Source organism: Rosa chinensis, chromosome 1 (assembly GCF_002994745.2).
Source record: "Rosa chinensis cultivar Old Blush chromosome 1, RchiOBHm-V2, whole genome shotgun sequence".
NCBI lineage: Eukaryota > Viridiplantae > Streptophyta > Magnoliopsida > Rosales > Rosaceae > Rosa > Rosa chinensis.
Genome location: NC_037088.1, coordinates 19318875 through 19334823, shown reverse-complemented (window position 1 = coordinate 19334823; position 15949 = coordinate 19318875). Strand labels below are relative to the sequence as shown.

At 39.2% G+C, this 15949-nt stretch overlaps 1 protein-coding gene across 6 annotated transcripts in view; it reads right to left on the bottom strand.

The window, feature by feature from the left end:
- The window catches only part of LOC112182657 (rust resistance kinase Lr10), a 46851-nt gene that overhangs the window by 15961 nt on the left and 14941 nt on the right, over positions 1–15949 (bottom strand). The window lies entirely within an intron of this gene.

The window sequence follows — 15949 nt, the reverse complement described above, 5'->3', positions numbered from 1 at the left end:
GGGGCAGTTTCTGGTTTTATATATATCATCTACTCGTAGATACGAACGTTTTGATATATAATACGTAATTTTTGGAGATCGTATGAAATTGTTAGGGTTTTTACCGTTTTTGATTATCTCAGTTTTCGATCTGTGAGGATCCAACCATTCGATCGACTTGTAGTTTTGACATATCGATCGTAGGAGTGTTCCGAAGACTGTGGATGGTCTCAGATGAGGTTTTGCCTCGATTGGCGTTACTTTCAGGTTGTAGTTCGATTTGGGGATTCGAACTTTAATCATTTGTGATTCGTGTACTGAATCGAGGCTGTACTTTCCTTATGTGCTTGATAGAGTGCATTCTGTAAGTAACCTAGTGGTGTGAAGACACAACGGGAATTTCAAGGTGAGTAATCTCACAATGTTCATTTACGAACGGATTTACCTTATTGTTTTAGGAGTTATTTAGTTAACTACGAACTATAGTTGGTATTAGTGGCGTTCTTGAGTGAATGACTACGTGTGTGTGTGTGTGTGTATTTACGTGAAATATATATGTGTTGGTGGTTTTGTTGTGTTGAAAGCAATATTTGTGATAGGGTTCATTTTACTGTTTTCGAGTTTACTTTTCGGGAAACAATATATTTTGGAAATGGTTGATTTCTATTGTTTTGAAAAGTGTTGAGAATTGTTGAACATTTTTAGGTCATGGGTGACTTATTTAAATGTGGGTCTTTGTACCAGGAGTAATTGATAGGGATCAATTACAGGAGATTTTTCATCTTAGATTCGGGTAACATTTTGGGTCCAGTGCGACTTACTTAATGTTTTGGTCTTTGTACCGGGAGTAATTGATAGGGATCAATTACGGGGAATCTTTCATTTTAGAAACGAGTAACATTTTGGGTCCAGTTTGACTTGCTTAATATTTTGGTCTTTATACCGGGGATCCAAAGACCTGAGGGTTAAGGATCGGGGATCACAAATTGTGATCGGGGATCACGAATGTGACCAAGGCATGTTATCAGGAATCACGCCTTGGCCGGGTTAGCGGTTACAATCAGTTAGAGCTCTAGTCTGTCTGCCGGGATTTTAATTGTATCTTATGGGGGTAATAGTTTAGATTACTTGGGACTCATAAGTACGGGTTTGAAAGAGAGTCTCGAGAGTATTCTTTCTTTTATTGTCCATAGGGGACTTTGGGTTTCATATTCATTTTGTTGTGTGATCAAATGGTATAATTTTTGTCACGGAGTGACATATGCATCTCCTTTGAGGAAAGGAATTTATGCGTGGGTTGTTTGCATTAAATTGAAAGGGTGGGTTTCTTGTGGTTTATGTGAGTTGTTTAATGGTTGTTTTTGAGTTACTCATACAAGCTTTTATAAGCTTACCGGGTTTGTTGCGTGGCAGCCCGATGCACTATTCAATGGTGTAGGGGTTAATCCTGCAAGTCAGGATAATCATGGCTGAAGTTGAGGTAGCATGTTTGCAGCTTTACGGTAGGAAGCCAATTTTGTGACTTTACCGTTGATAAGACTTTCGTTGTGTAGTAAGCTTTGAGGAGCATTTACGTTTTATTTTGTTGTGGCAACTTAATTCGTCAACTTATGTAATATATGACTCTATGGAGCGGGTCTGTATTGACATAGTGGGTTCAGGACATCGGTATACTTGGTTTAAAAGGAAAAAGTTTTCTAGGTATTTTGTATTGATGGCTGAACCGCATGTATAATTATGGGATTATATATTGAGTTTTAATTGTGTTTAAAAATTGGGGTGTGACAGTTTCGTATCAGAGCGTAAGATACATACTTGGTGATAATCAGTACTCCTCGAGTAATGGCCCGTCTGCAGCGGATCCCCATTAGATACTCTTCGGCAAAGGCGTAGCTACACACGGTCTCCGTTGGGCTACAGCCCACCCCAAATTTTAAAAAACATTAATTTATAGCTTAATTTTAGTTAAAAAAAATTAATATTAAAAAGTAGCCCACTTCAAATTTCTAAAGTTAGCCCATATGTTAATTTTTTTTTGGGTCATATCTATGTTATTTCTTTGCTTGAAGTATTTGATTGTGTTTTATTTTCTATTCTACTTTAAGAGACATATTCGCATAAAAAGTTTGCTTTTTTTAGGTAAATTAGTTCAGAATAAGAGTTGGCTGAGAGTTATGATACAAATTCAATAATTAAAGATTTTTGGTTCTATTCAAGAGCACAACTTGAGTAGATATGTTCTTTTGTCTTAGACTTTTGTTATCGAATTTCTATCAACCGTTATAATGTTGATTTTTTTTTATCAGTTAGCTATTTGATTATTTAATATGTAATTAATATATGTGTGGTTTAATTTAAGGAAAGAATAAAACATGTTACTAGTAAAACTTAGGAAAAATAAATAAATTAAAGCATTAGTAAACTTTTATTAAAATTTTTTTTTAGCCCACCCTATTTTAAAATCCTAGCTCCGCCATTGCTCTTCGGTATTGATATAGTCATTCGGTATGTAGTGAGGGTTATAATGTTGAGTCGTCTGAGTAGTGTCTGCTCGTTGATGTAAGTGTTGGAGCTTTGGGTAGCTTCTATATGTTAAAGTCTTTTGAGGAATGAGAACTTTCAGATTTAACTTGAGATTGACGTAGGGGATGGAATTTTATCCTCTGACGTAGTGTTGTGGTTGATTTAGTCATAGTGTTGACTTATACTTGTGTTTGAGAGTTATACAAGAATTAACCGCGTGTTGCTTTGCTTCTCAGGTAATGGATCATCTAGGAGGTAGAGCAAGGGGTCGAGGTAGACCAAGAGGCAAGGGTCGAGCCTGAGGTAGGGGCAGAATTCTTCCTGTTGAGGAGATCTTTGAGGGGGAGGTGGAGACATCACATGTTGAGTTGCTTGCTCCACCTGTTGTGGATGTTATTGATGCCACTCATTTATTGAAGTTGGCAAAGGATCTTTGAGGCTGGGAGCAGTCCATTTCCAGGGAGGTACGAATCACATGTTGGCAGATCAATGGATCGAGAACATGAAGACCTACTTCGAGATGGTCATCTATGACGACACGGAGAAGAGAAAGATAGCCTCATATATGCTTCAAGACGATATACGGGTGTAGTTGAACTGAACACAGAGAGTTATGGATGTGTCCACCATGACTTGGGATGGTTTTGTGGAACTCTTCAAGAAGAAGTACTTTCCGGCTTTAGTGAGGGAGCAGTTGGAGAGGGAATTCATCTCGCTAGTCCAAGGGACTAAGAGTGTGAGGGATTATAAGGCGGAGTTCTCAAGGCTGTATAGGTTTGTGAGATAGATGGATACTGAGAGTTTAGCTATGAAGTTTCAGCGGGGGCTGAATGCTTCAATCAGGCGCGATGTCGCTGTTCTAGAACTGAAGACGTTGGAGATCATTTTGGCCAAGGCTTTGGCCATTGTGCAGGAAAACCAGACTTTCCAGGAAGAAGAGTCGGCTGAGAGGGACTCCCAAAGGAAGGGAAAGGCAACTGCTGGGAGCAGTAATGCATCATTGAATCGAGGTGGATTTTGGAAGAGACAGAGGACTAATTAGCAAACGCCAGCTAGAGCTGCAGCTGCAGCTGCACCTGTTAGGGCTGCACCTAATAGGCAGGTGGCACCCTAGAGATGCTTCAATTGCAACGAGACAGGACATGTTGTCAGAATTTGTATGAAGCCGAGGAATTTAGCCTGCTATACTTGTGGTCAGGCAGGGCATTTCTCCAAGGATTGTACCTAGCAGCAGGGTAGGGGATAAGGGAATCAGCAAAGGCAACTGCCTCAGAGGCAAGCTAGGGTGTTTGCTATTGGTCAGCAGAATGTAGGGGTGGAAGGTACCTTTTCTATCTTTGATTTCCTTGCTAGGCTGTTGTTTGATAAGGAAGCGACTCATTCTTTCATATCTAGTTCTACGGTTGATATGTTCGGTTTGACGCCTATGCTTCTTGGTAGACCTTTCCATGTTACTTCTCCACTTGGTGTTTCCCTTGAGCTTAGTATGTTTTGTGATGCATGTCCTATTGTGATTTGTGGTAGAGAGTTTACTACAAGTTTGATTGTGATAGCAGATTATACGTATGATGTTATTTTGGGTGTAGATTGGCTGAGGCCATACCATACTATGATTGATTGTTTTGAAATGGTAGTGTCATTTCATATTCCTGGACAGCCAGTGTTTTGTTATCGGTGTCTTAGGTCAGATACTGCTTTGAGGGCAGGATTCTTCACTCATGTGAAGTCTGTGAGTAGTTCTATGGTTATGGCAGAGATTACAGTGGTTTTTGAGTACAGTGATGTATTTCAGGAGAAACCAGGGTTACCTCCAAGGAGGGTAGTAGATTTTGTCATCGATGTGATACCAGGTACTGCATCTGAATCAAAGGCACCTTATCGTATGGCACCAACTGAACTTAAGGAGTTGAAGGTTCAAGTTGAGGGTTTACTTGAACATGGCTTCATTAGACATAATACTTCTCCTTGGGGTGCACCCATATTGTTTGTGAAGGAAAAGGATGGTTCACTATGGTTGTGTGTGGATTATCGGCAGTTGAATAAGGTGACGATCAAGAATAGGTACCCTTTACCTAAGATTGACGACTTATTTGACCAGCTTAGGGAAGCTATCGTGTTCTCGAAGATCGATTTGATATCCGGGTATCACCAGTTGAGGGTGAAGGAACAGGATGTTTCCAAAACTGCTTTTAGGACCAGGTATGGACACTTTGAGTTTGTTTTCATGCCTTTTGGTCTAACCAATGCACCTGTTGCCTTTATGGACTTGATGAACCGAATGTTCAGTCTGTACTTGGATCAGTTTGTATAGTAGTGTTTTGTGGATGATATCTTGATTTATTTCAAGTTGTTGGAAGATCATGATAAGCATCTACGGATTGTGCTACAGATTCTGAGAGAAGAAAAGTTGAATGCAAAGTTCGAGAAGTGCAAGTTTTGACAGACAGAGGTTAAGTTTCATGGTCATGTAGTCTCGAAGGATGGAGTTTCTGTGGATCCTTCAAAAGTTGAAGCAGTGATGAGTTGGGGCCAACCCACTACAGTTACAGAGTTAAGTAGTTTTCTAGGTTTGGTGGGTTATTATCAGAGATTCATCGAGGGGTTTGCTAGTATTGCTTTAGCTCTAACCAAGCTGACTAGGAAGGATGTCCAGTTTGTGTGGACTGAGGAATGCAAGCAGGCATTCAAATAGTTGAAGGCTAGATTGACCACAGCCTCAGTATTGACTATTCCCACTAGCAGTGGTAGTTTAGTCATCTACAGTGATGCGTCTCATCAGGGTCTGGGGTGTGCGTTGATGCAGCACGGTGGCGTTGTCGCTTATGGCTCTAGACAGTTGAAGGTGCATGAGAGGAATTACCCCACTCATGATCTATTGTTGGCTGCAATTGTTTTTGCCTTGAAGATTTGGAGGCATTACTTGTATGGGGAGAAGTTCGAACTCTTTTCGGATTATAAGAGTTTAAAGTATCTGTTCTCACAAAAGGAGTTGAACATGAGATAGGGGAGGTGGATGGAGCTCATAAAGGACTATGATTTCACCTTGGAGTATCATCTCGGGAAAGCCAATGTAGTGGCGGATGCTTTAAGCAGGAAACTTAGGGGTATTATTGCTTCTGTTATGGTTGAGGAGTGGCTTATGTTGGAGACTGCATCTGAGTTTGACCTTCTTCAAGCAAGAGTTGAAAATGGGATTTTCCTTGGAAGTATCACGGTACAGCTTACTTTGATTTTCAAGATCATTCAGGGTCAAACAGAGGATGAGTTCTGATGTGCGAAGTTAGCAGAGTTAGCTGCAGATTCGTCCATTGATGTTCCATCAGAGTGGATAGTTGGAGTAGATGGTGGTTAATTTGAGGATGAACCATAGGTTGTATGTTCCGGATCGTGTTGACCTTAAGGGAGAGATTCTCCGTGAGGGACATCGATAGCGGTACACGGTGCATCTTGGAAGCACCAAGATGTATCGAGACTTACGAAGGCAATTTTGGTGGAATGGAATGAAGAGGGATGTGGCAGAGTATGTTTCCAAGTGTCTTACTTGCCAACAGATGAAGGATGAGCATCAGAGACCTGTAGGTATGTTGAAGTTGTTACCTATTCCCGTGTAGAAGTGGGAGCAAATCTCAATGGACTTTGTTACTGGACTGCCTAGGTTCAAGCAAGGTCATGAGGCAGTATGGGTAATCGTTGACGTTTGATGAAGTCGACACACTTTCTTCCTGTGTCAAAGACGTATTCAGTTGACACGTTGTGCAAGTTATATATTGAGGAGATCTTGAAACTTCATGGAACGCCAGTATCGATTATTTCTGATCGTGTTGCTCGATTCACTTTGAAATTCGGGGTGGTTTCCAAAAAGCCATGGGAACTGACTTAGATATGAGTAAGGCTTTTCACCCTCAGACTGATGGGAAAACTGAGCAAGTGAATCAGGTGATGGAGGATATATTGAGAGCGTCTGTGTTGGACTTCAAGGGAAGTTGGAAGGATCATCTACCATTGATTGTATTCTCCTACAACAACAGTTATCACTCCAGTATCGGCATGGCACCATATGAGGCTCTATATGGTAGGCCATGTAGATCTCCTATCTGTTGAGCAGAGGTTGGAGATAAGGAATTTTTGGGCCCTGAGATCTTTTAGGAGACTACTAACAATGTTTCGATTATCAAGACAAGATTCGAACAGCACAGAGCAGACAGAAGAGTTACGTAGATTTGAAAAGGAGACAGGTCGAGTTTAAAGGGGGTGATGATGTGTTCTTGAGGTCTCACCCATGAAGGGCGTGGTGAGATTTGGCAAGAAAGGGAAGTTATCACCAAGGTTTGTCGGACCTTTTGAAATTCTGGATAAGGTAAGAGATTTGGCTTATAGGCTTGCCTTACCCCCTAGTATGTCTGGTGTGCATAATGTGTTCCATGTGTCCATGCTGAGGAAGTATATCCAGGATGAGTCACATGTGATCAATTATGGTACTATTAAGGTGGATGCAGATACGACCTTTGTTGTTGGACCTGTTCGTATTTTGGATAGGTCAACAAAGCAACTTCGAAGGAAGGAAGTTGACTTGGTCAAGGTATTGGGGAGTCACCATGACGAGGGTGATGCTTCATGGGAGTTGGAGTCAGATATGAGAGCAAAGTATCCACAGTTGTTTGATGATTAGAGAGCTTGAATTTCAGGACGAAATTCCTTTAAGGAGGGTAGACTATGATGACCTGGTTTTTTGTTATTTAATTATTGCAATTAATAATGGACCAGTTGTACAAATTATGGGTGTTATGCTTTGTTCGTATGTTAATTGTGAAGTGGATTTATTTTCGGACGAATAATTATTCAAACTTCACAGTTTTAAGGGGTGTACAAAGTTTGACTTTTTATACGTTGAGTTTCTCTGAAAACTTCCCTTATGAAAGTCGTAGTACGTGTCAATACGAGTTCTGTAGACATGTGGAATGCGGAATTGGAGTTCGTATGAGAAAGTTATGGTCAGCGGAAAAACCTATTATTTTCATAAATTTACTATAAATTAGGGTTTTCCGAAAAAAGGAAATCACTTTCCTTTTCGTTAGTTTCCAGAAATTTCCGGAAGCTCTGTTCTCTCTCCTTGAGTGTTCCACCCGACCAGTACCCGGAAACCCGACCCAGCGGGCGTTTCGTTTTCCAGCGACAACCGGTAGCAGCACAGGCACAGACCTCTTTGCCTCCTCTCCACCTCATCCCGGTGCTCCCTACGGTGGTTTTTTACGACGATTTGCACCATGCACGGTGGATCGAAGCGGCGAAGTTAGGATCGATCAAACCCGATCAAAAATCTCACCTCCGGCGACGGCAGCGGCTCAAACTAGACATGTTAGGTTCGTGCGAGCTTCCTCCTTTGACCCACGGTGGTAGTTTCGATCGATTCTCGGTGGTTTGCTGCAACTCATCGTGAATAGTAAATATTGGGCTTTGGAAGGCGATCTAGGCCGAGTTAGCTTGAACCCCAGGTATTAAAGTTCCTCTACTTGGTATTCTTGACATTTTGGACGGTTAGATTGTTCAGGTTTTGAGTTTGGCCAGCGGCGATGTGCCACAACCTGTAGCGGTGCTTGGCAGCGTTTATAGCTATGTCAGGGGCAGTTTCTGGTTTTATATATATCATCTACTCATCAATACAAACGTTTTGATATATAATACGTAATTTTTGGAGATCGTATGAAATTGTTAGAGTTTTTACAGTTTTCAATTACCTCGATTTTCGATCCGTGAGGATCCATCCATTCGATCGACTTGTAGTTTTGACATATCGATCATAAAAGTGTTCCAATGACTTTGGATTGTCTCGGATGAGGTTTCGCCTCGATTGGCATTACTTTCGGGTTGTAGTTCGATTTGGGGATTCGAACTTTAATCATTTATGATTCGTGTAGTGAATCGAGGCTGTAATTTTCTTAAGTGCTTGACATAGTGCGTTCTGTAAGTAATCTAGTGGTGTGAAGACGCAGCGGAAATTTCGAGGTGAGTAATCTCACAATGTTCATTTACGAATGGGTTTACCTTATCGTTTTGGGAGTTATTTAGTTAACTGCAAACTATAGTTGGTATTAGTGGCATTCTTGAGTGAATGACTACGTGTGTGTGTATATATATATAAATATATAGGTGAAATATATATGTGTTGGTGGTGTTGTTGTGTTGAAAGCAATATTTGTGATAGGGTTCATTTTATTGTTTTTGGATTTACTGTTCAGGAAACAATATATTGTGGAAAGGGTTGATTTCAATTGTTTTGAAAAGTGTTGAGAATTGTTGAACATTTTTAGGTCATAGGTTTGTACTAGAAGTAATTGATAGGAATCAATTACAGGGAATTAAGGTTCTAAAAAAAGCTAGGCGCTAGTCAGGCGGTGGCCTGAAGCCTAGCGCCCAGGGGACTAGGCGGTTTTTTTATTTATTTATTTTAATTTTACTTTTACTTTTTTAACTTATAATTGTATAAATAAAAGTGTGAAAATCATTGTAATTGATAAAAATAATTAAAATAGTCAAAATATTGTTTTGGTCAAAGTCAAATACTAAAGATCCTTTGAAAATAAATATTCAAATCAAAGAGTCTCTCTCTAATTCCATCTCTATGAGTAAGACCTGGACTCTTCGCCGACATTAGCCAAATATATATCTTCTGAACAAGGACAGAAGGACTAGAACGGTACAACTCGGATCAGAAATTCGATCTCTACCTACAGCGAAGCCAGAGTGGTGTGGTCTTCTAGACTTCCTTCTCCTCTCTCTCTCTCTCTCTCTCTACGATTGGATCTATTCTCTCTCTCCATGGGAAAATCATCTATCTCCGGATGTCGTCAGTGGCCTTGAGGTCGCCTTCGAGGATGAACTGGACCACGAACAAGAAGACATCGCCTTGTGATTGGGCTGCCTCGCCGCGACGATTAGGATTTTTTTATAAAAAAAAGCAGTGCCTAGGCGGTCGCCGAAGACCCATACGCCTAAAGTCATCGACTAGCCCATAATCGGAACGGTGACCTGACGCCCAGCTCCTAGGCGGCCGCCTAGGCCCTTTTTTAGAACCATGCGGGGAATCTTTCATTTTAGATTTGGGTAACATTTTGGGTCCAGTGCAACTTGCTTAATTTTTTGGTCTTTGTATCGGGAGTAATTTATAGGGATCAATTATGGGGAATCTTTCATTTTAGATTCGAGTAACATTTTGGGTCCAATGAGACTTGCTTAATGTTTTGGTATTTATTCTGGGGATCCAAAGACCTGAGGTCAAGGATCAGGGATCACAAATTGTGATCGGGGTTCACGAATGTGACCAAGGCATGTTATCGAGGACCACACCTAGTCTGTCTGCCAGGATTTTAATTGTATCTTATGGGGTTAATAGTTGAGATTACTTGGGACTCATAAGTACGGGTTTGAAAGAGAGTCTCGAGAGTATTCTTTCTTTTATTGTCCATGGGGGACTTTGGGTTTCATGTTCATTTTGTTGTGTGATCAAATGGTATGATTTTTGTCACGGGGTGACATATGCATCTCCTTTGAGGAAAGGAATTTATGCATGGGTTGTTTTCATTAAATTGAAAGGGTGGGTTTCTTATGGTTTGTGTGAGTTGTTTAATGATTGTTTTTGAGTTACTCATACAAGCTTTCATAAGCTTACCGGGTTTATTGTGTGACAACCCGGTGTACTATTCAATGGTGTAGAGGTTAATCCTGCAGGTCAGGATAATCGTGGCTGAAGCTGAGGTAGCGTGTTTGTAGCTTTACGCTAGGAAGCTAATTTTGTGACTTTACCGTTGACAAGACTTCCATTATGTAGTAAGATCTGAGAAACATTTACGTTTTATTTTGTTATGACAACTTAATTCGTAAACTTATGTAATATATGACTCTATGGAGCGGGTATGTATTGACATAGTGGGTTCAGGGCATTGGTATGTACTTGGTTTAAAAGGAAAAAGTTTTCCAGGTATTTTGTATTGATGGCTGAACCATCACACATGTATAATTATGGGATTATATATTGATTTTTAATTGAGTTTAAAAATTGGGATGTGACAACCTAATTGAGTAAATGCGCAGGCCTGAAAGTATTCAGGGCGAGGCTGTAGTGGTGTTTTGGCATATGGTGATTGGCGTGCGGCAGGTGATGCTGCAACGTTGTCTTGAAACGCTGGGGATGTGATCTGGTTGGGTGATGCAGGAGTGAGAGGTCGAACGACAATGGCAATGGTGTAGGAGTGGAGGCGGTCCAATTTGGGTAGGGTGCCCAAATCAGTTTTGGGGCCCAAAGAAATCTGGGGCCTAACTGGAGAAGGGCTTGGAAGTGGGCTCAACTAAGGGCTCCAAGTTGAACTTGGACTCTTTTGTGGACGAAACTGATATGCTTTAGTTTTTTAGGGTTTTTGTATTTAGGATCTCGGAGGTTTTGACATAGAAAAGTACTTTTATTTTAACATTTGTAGTATTAGCGAATCTTCTGGAGTAGTGCTAAAGGATGGATTCAAGCTATTCTGTAATGACGAAGCATTGGATGTTCAGTGAGTTGACATGTTTCTATGTAACATTGTGGGTACTATCACATCTTCTTGATATGTCTATAGATGGCAGCGGAAGGGTAATATAATGGCCACGATGATTTGAGGCTAGCACAAGTTTCTTATCGTTTTATAACAGTCCAAGAAATTTTTTTTTGGATGTGTTACAATATGATTGAATCATCCCCTCTATTGAGTTTTTTATTTTATGATAACTTTCTTTATTCAAAAATAGTTACACAACCAACTTTATTGTAACAAAAAAATAATATAATATTGTGTTGGTCTTAGTTATAATATTGCATTGGCCTTAGCTAGCCCTGGGCTTTGATAGCCAAGAGATAGCTAACGTGTATGTAATGGCAGTCCAATATTATTATATTAATACATCCGACGTAGGAGCCATACACATTATAAACAGGGAAAAAAATACAAACAGTACCCAACCTAAGGCCCACTCTGAATTTCTATACCCAAGGTTTCGAAACTATCACAATGGTACCCCAAATACCTTGCCCGACCCAACTTTAGTACCTAAAACACTGTTGGCCGTTACAGCGTTAGTTAACTGTCAAACTTTGAGGGGTATTCTCGTCCTTTCACTAGATTTCTTCTTCTTCCTCAAGCTTTCTTCGTTTTCTTCTTCCTCCCAACTCTCCCATCATCTTCTCCAGACCATTGCCAAAAGAATGAAACCCAGAATTGGGACAAATTAATTTCATTTCTTGGATGCGGCCTTGTTGCATCACCCATGTACGTGATCAAGGGTGGGCGCGTATGGGCAGGTTGCAGGCTTGCTGCGTTGGGTGGGCTGCGCAGGCTAGGGACGCGGGGGTAGCAGCGCGGAGGGCGATGTGCGCGCGGGGGGGGGGGGGGGGGGGGGGGGGGGGGCAGGGCTAGGCAATGCGCTGGGCAAGGCTTCGAATTGTTCAGGTTTAGGGTGGGGCTTCAGATTGTTCAGGTTTAAGCTTTCTTTGACCTTTGATTCAAAAACCCCATTTTTGAGGTGGGTGAAGCTTCATGGGGTCGAACCCATCTCAATCTCTTTCTTCATCAATCCAATGGTCCATTTCGTTCACTTCGTCCCACTGGTTCGATCAATGGATCATCATCATCACTGTCTATAATGCAATAGAGAAAGCTCGCAGCTCTGTGAAGAAGAGAAGAGAAGAGAAGAGAAGGGACTCAATTGAGATTTGAGGATGGCTTCGTTCATCGAAGCCTCATCGACGTCATAGAGTTCAAGTCCTTGAACAATTCGAATAGAGGAGGAGGCCGGCTGTGGGGCTTCAAGGCAGGGGCTGCTGCAAGGCGGGTGGGGCTTCAAGGCAGGGGCTGCTGCAAGGTCGTTGATAATGGTTAAGGGAAGAGAGAGAGAGAGAGAGAGAGAGAGAGAGAGAGAACAGAGGTAAAAAATATATATATATATATGTATATATATATATATATAGGATATATATAAAAAATAATGAATTAAATATGAAAGGACGAAATTGTCCTTCAATATATGTCACCTGTCAAACACCGTTACTGAGATAACGGCTCCAGGTACTAAAGTTGGGTCGGAGTCCGAACTTCAGGTACCAAAGTGATAGTTTCGAAATCTTGGGTATAGAAATTCGGAGTGGGCCTTAGGTTGGGTACTGTTTGTATTTTTTTTCCCTTATAAACATGAAATAGCTAATAGATGTACAATAGTCGACCAATATTATTCAGAAGTCTCAAACCTAAATGGAATCAGACAAAACTCAATGTAGATGTACAATAGTCGACCAATATTATTTAGAAGTCTCCATTTGAATCAGACAAAACTCAATGAGCAGTCTATAGGAGGCTTGGACCTGAGAAACAATCCGAACATAGGAGAGAAGCACCTCAAGAGCAGAAGAAGAAAAGCTTAGCAGACGTAATTTGACTGATTGACTGGGCCAAAATCTACCATGTGGTTTTTATTTGGTTATTTCTTTCCTTCTTTCATGTATTTCATAGTAGTTGATGTATTAGGGGTTGTACAAGATTTTCAATGGATAATTAGTACTTTTTGTTTAAGTATTTTTTATGAAAGTTTGGTTTACTTGTTTATCATTGATAGTTCTTTTATATGTTTTCTACGAGTGCAAGCATAGGAGCATGCATTAGGGTTTAGTCTTAAACATGTAGATGACCACCGAGTCATTGCATGTTTTGGAGAGACAACCAAGACACTTGAGCCCTTCTTATGTAAACCAACTTCTTGATGACCTAGTGACTAACACATGTCTTGGGCTTCTTATTATGATTGAAAATTCTTACATAATAATGATCAATATTTTAGCCTTCAAATAACACTCTTCTAGGCCAAATGGTCAATAAGTTGAGAATAAAGCTTTACATTATAACAACGAGTGTTTCTATTGGGATCTCCAAATCTGCTCAGTTGACCTCACTCTATTATGAATTATTAAATTATATATATAACCTCTTATAAAATGACTATTAAGCACAATAATTATACCCCAAAAAATATTATATTTAATTTCTCTAGACTTTCCAATTCAATAATATTATATTGCATTGTTTATTATTTTCCTTATCTATTTTTATTTTTCAATTTCACTACATACTCATTAAAGCATTTATATATATTTAATAAGAATTAAAACTATAATCAAGATCATGTGACATAAAAATTCCTATCATCATATATGTTGAATGCATATTGGTGAGGGATAACAGAAGAAATCATTTTATGACCTAAATCCCAGTCTATTCATTATATTTACAAAAAAAAAAAAAGAGTTAGTAGTAAAAAAAAATCTAAAAAAATAGAGAAAATAATTAAACATTAAAAAAAATTACTCTTCATTTTTTTTGTCGCACATCTACAAGAGAGAAAAAAAAGTAAAAAAAAAAAAAAACAATTCTTTTTTATTAGAAATTAATTTTTAAAGCCCAATACCTTGTGTTTGAGTTTCTTTTTATTAGATAAGAGATTTATGTAATCTGGTTAAGGAATGAATATGTTATTAATAGTTTGTTTGCAAATTATATGAGTGAGGTTATTTCAGGAATTTGAGTGAGGTTTAGTGAGTAAATTTATTATTTGAAAATTTGATAGGAGGTGTAAAAAGCAATGAGGTCAAGGGAGTAAATTTGGAAGTTCCAATAGAAAAACTCTATAATAACCTGCACTTAGCATGCCAAGTAAGAGAATGTAATACGGTATGTAACTTAACACCTTAGGCTACTGAGCATAATCATCTAAATACATGAATTTAGGTTCGGTGAGTTTGCATTAATTTTTTTTTTTTTTGGTTGTGGAACCGTCCGTAGGTAAGTCTCCAATTGTTTTCTATTTTCTTAAATTTAATTATAATTTCAAAAATTCAAAAAAAAAATTCAAATTTTGTGAAGTTGTTTCTTCTTGTATCTATTATCATTATGTAAATTTTCATTTTAGTTTATGGTAGTCAAAAAAAAAAAAAAAAAATTCGACTGCTGATCATTAGGGTTAATAGTTACTTTTGTGATGTTTTCAGGTAGTTAGAATACTTAATCGTCTAGGGGTAAAGGACAATACTTATAGATAAGAAAAATCAATAGCTGTAATTTTTCCTTTTCACCAATACTACAATCGACATCTTTAGTGTGTAGATAAGAATATCTATAGCCCCCTTCAAAAAAAGAAAAAAAATATCTATAGCCTTAATTTTTACCTTTCACGTGGAAATTTTTTTTTTAAAGTAGATCTGATAGACCAATGATGATTTGAAGGTGATACAAGTAATGAGCGAAGTGGGAAACAGATCTCTCCTCATGAGAGTGTGCCTCATGTTCCCTCACGATTGAATCTTTGCCATTTATTGTGATCTTGAGTTTTTAAAATATTGAATAATAAATTCTTAGGTTGCGTATTAGGCTTGGAGCAGCTGCTTGTCTTTAGGGATGACAAAAATCCCCAGCGGGGCGGAGCTCGATTGGATACCAGCTCCTAATGGGGGGAGAATTCGGGGACAAATGGGGAATGGGGATGAGGATCCCCAATCCCCGCTATCTAAGATTGGGGATGGAGTGGAGATGGTATTGTGATCCTCATCCCCAAATCCGCCCCAATACATATATTTAACTTATATATATTTTAATTTATTTTTTATAATATAAGTCACAAATATATACATTTATGATTTTACATTAATGGCTACACTTTTATTTTAATGGTGTTTTGACTTTTGCACTCACTGAATTATGATTTATAAAATTAATCATGTTTTAAATTTATTTGTTATAGATTTTGATTTTAAAAAATGCAATATGAGAAAAAATTATTTTATTTATTAAATTCTTATTGGAGATTTAGGGCGGGTTCGGAGGCTTAGTCCCCAGTGGGGACGAGGATGGGGAATCCTCAATATATTTTTATTGGGGATGGGGATAGAGAATGACTCTGTGGATGAGGATGGTATTGTGATCTCCATCCCCAACCCGCCTCATTGCTATCCCTACTTGTCTTCATGTCCATCTCACTTTAACATGGGTTCTTATTCAGGGGCGCGAAAGTAGGCCCATCTGCCCAAAAAAAGATGTGTAGCCCACAACGCAATAACTCTGATAGTGATGTTGAGGCGGGGGCGGGGAATCCCCAGTTTGCTCATTCTTAGCCGATAAGTGACCGTTGGTAATGTTGATGGAAGTTTTGCAGAGCAAACTCTGATGTTTTATTTCCTTCCTCTTCATTCCAAACTTCGACTGCTAATGAACGAGTTAAATCATTCCCAGTAAGATTATTTGATATTAGTAATACTGAATTATGGAGGATCCTTCAGTATATTGTCAAAGAGGTTAGTGATGATGAAGAAATAGGTGAGGCGGCTTTAGTTCGATCATGTGGTGGTGAAGATCCAATCTCCGATACAATAATCGAATAT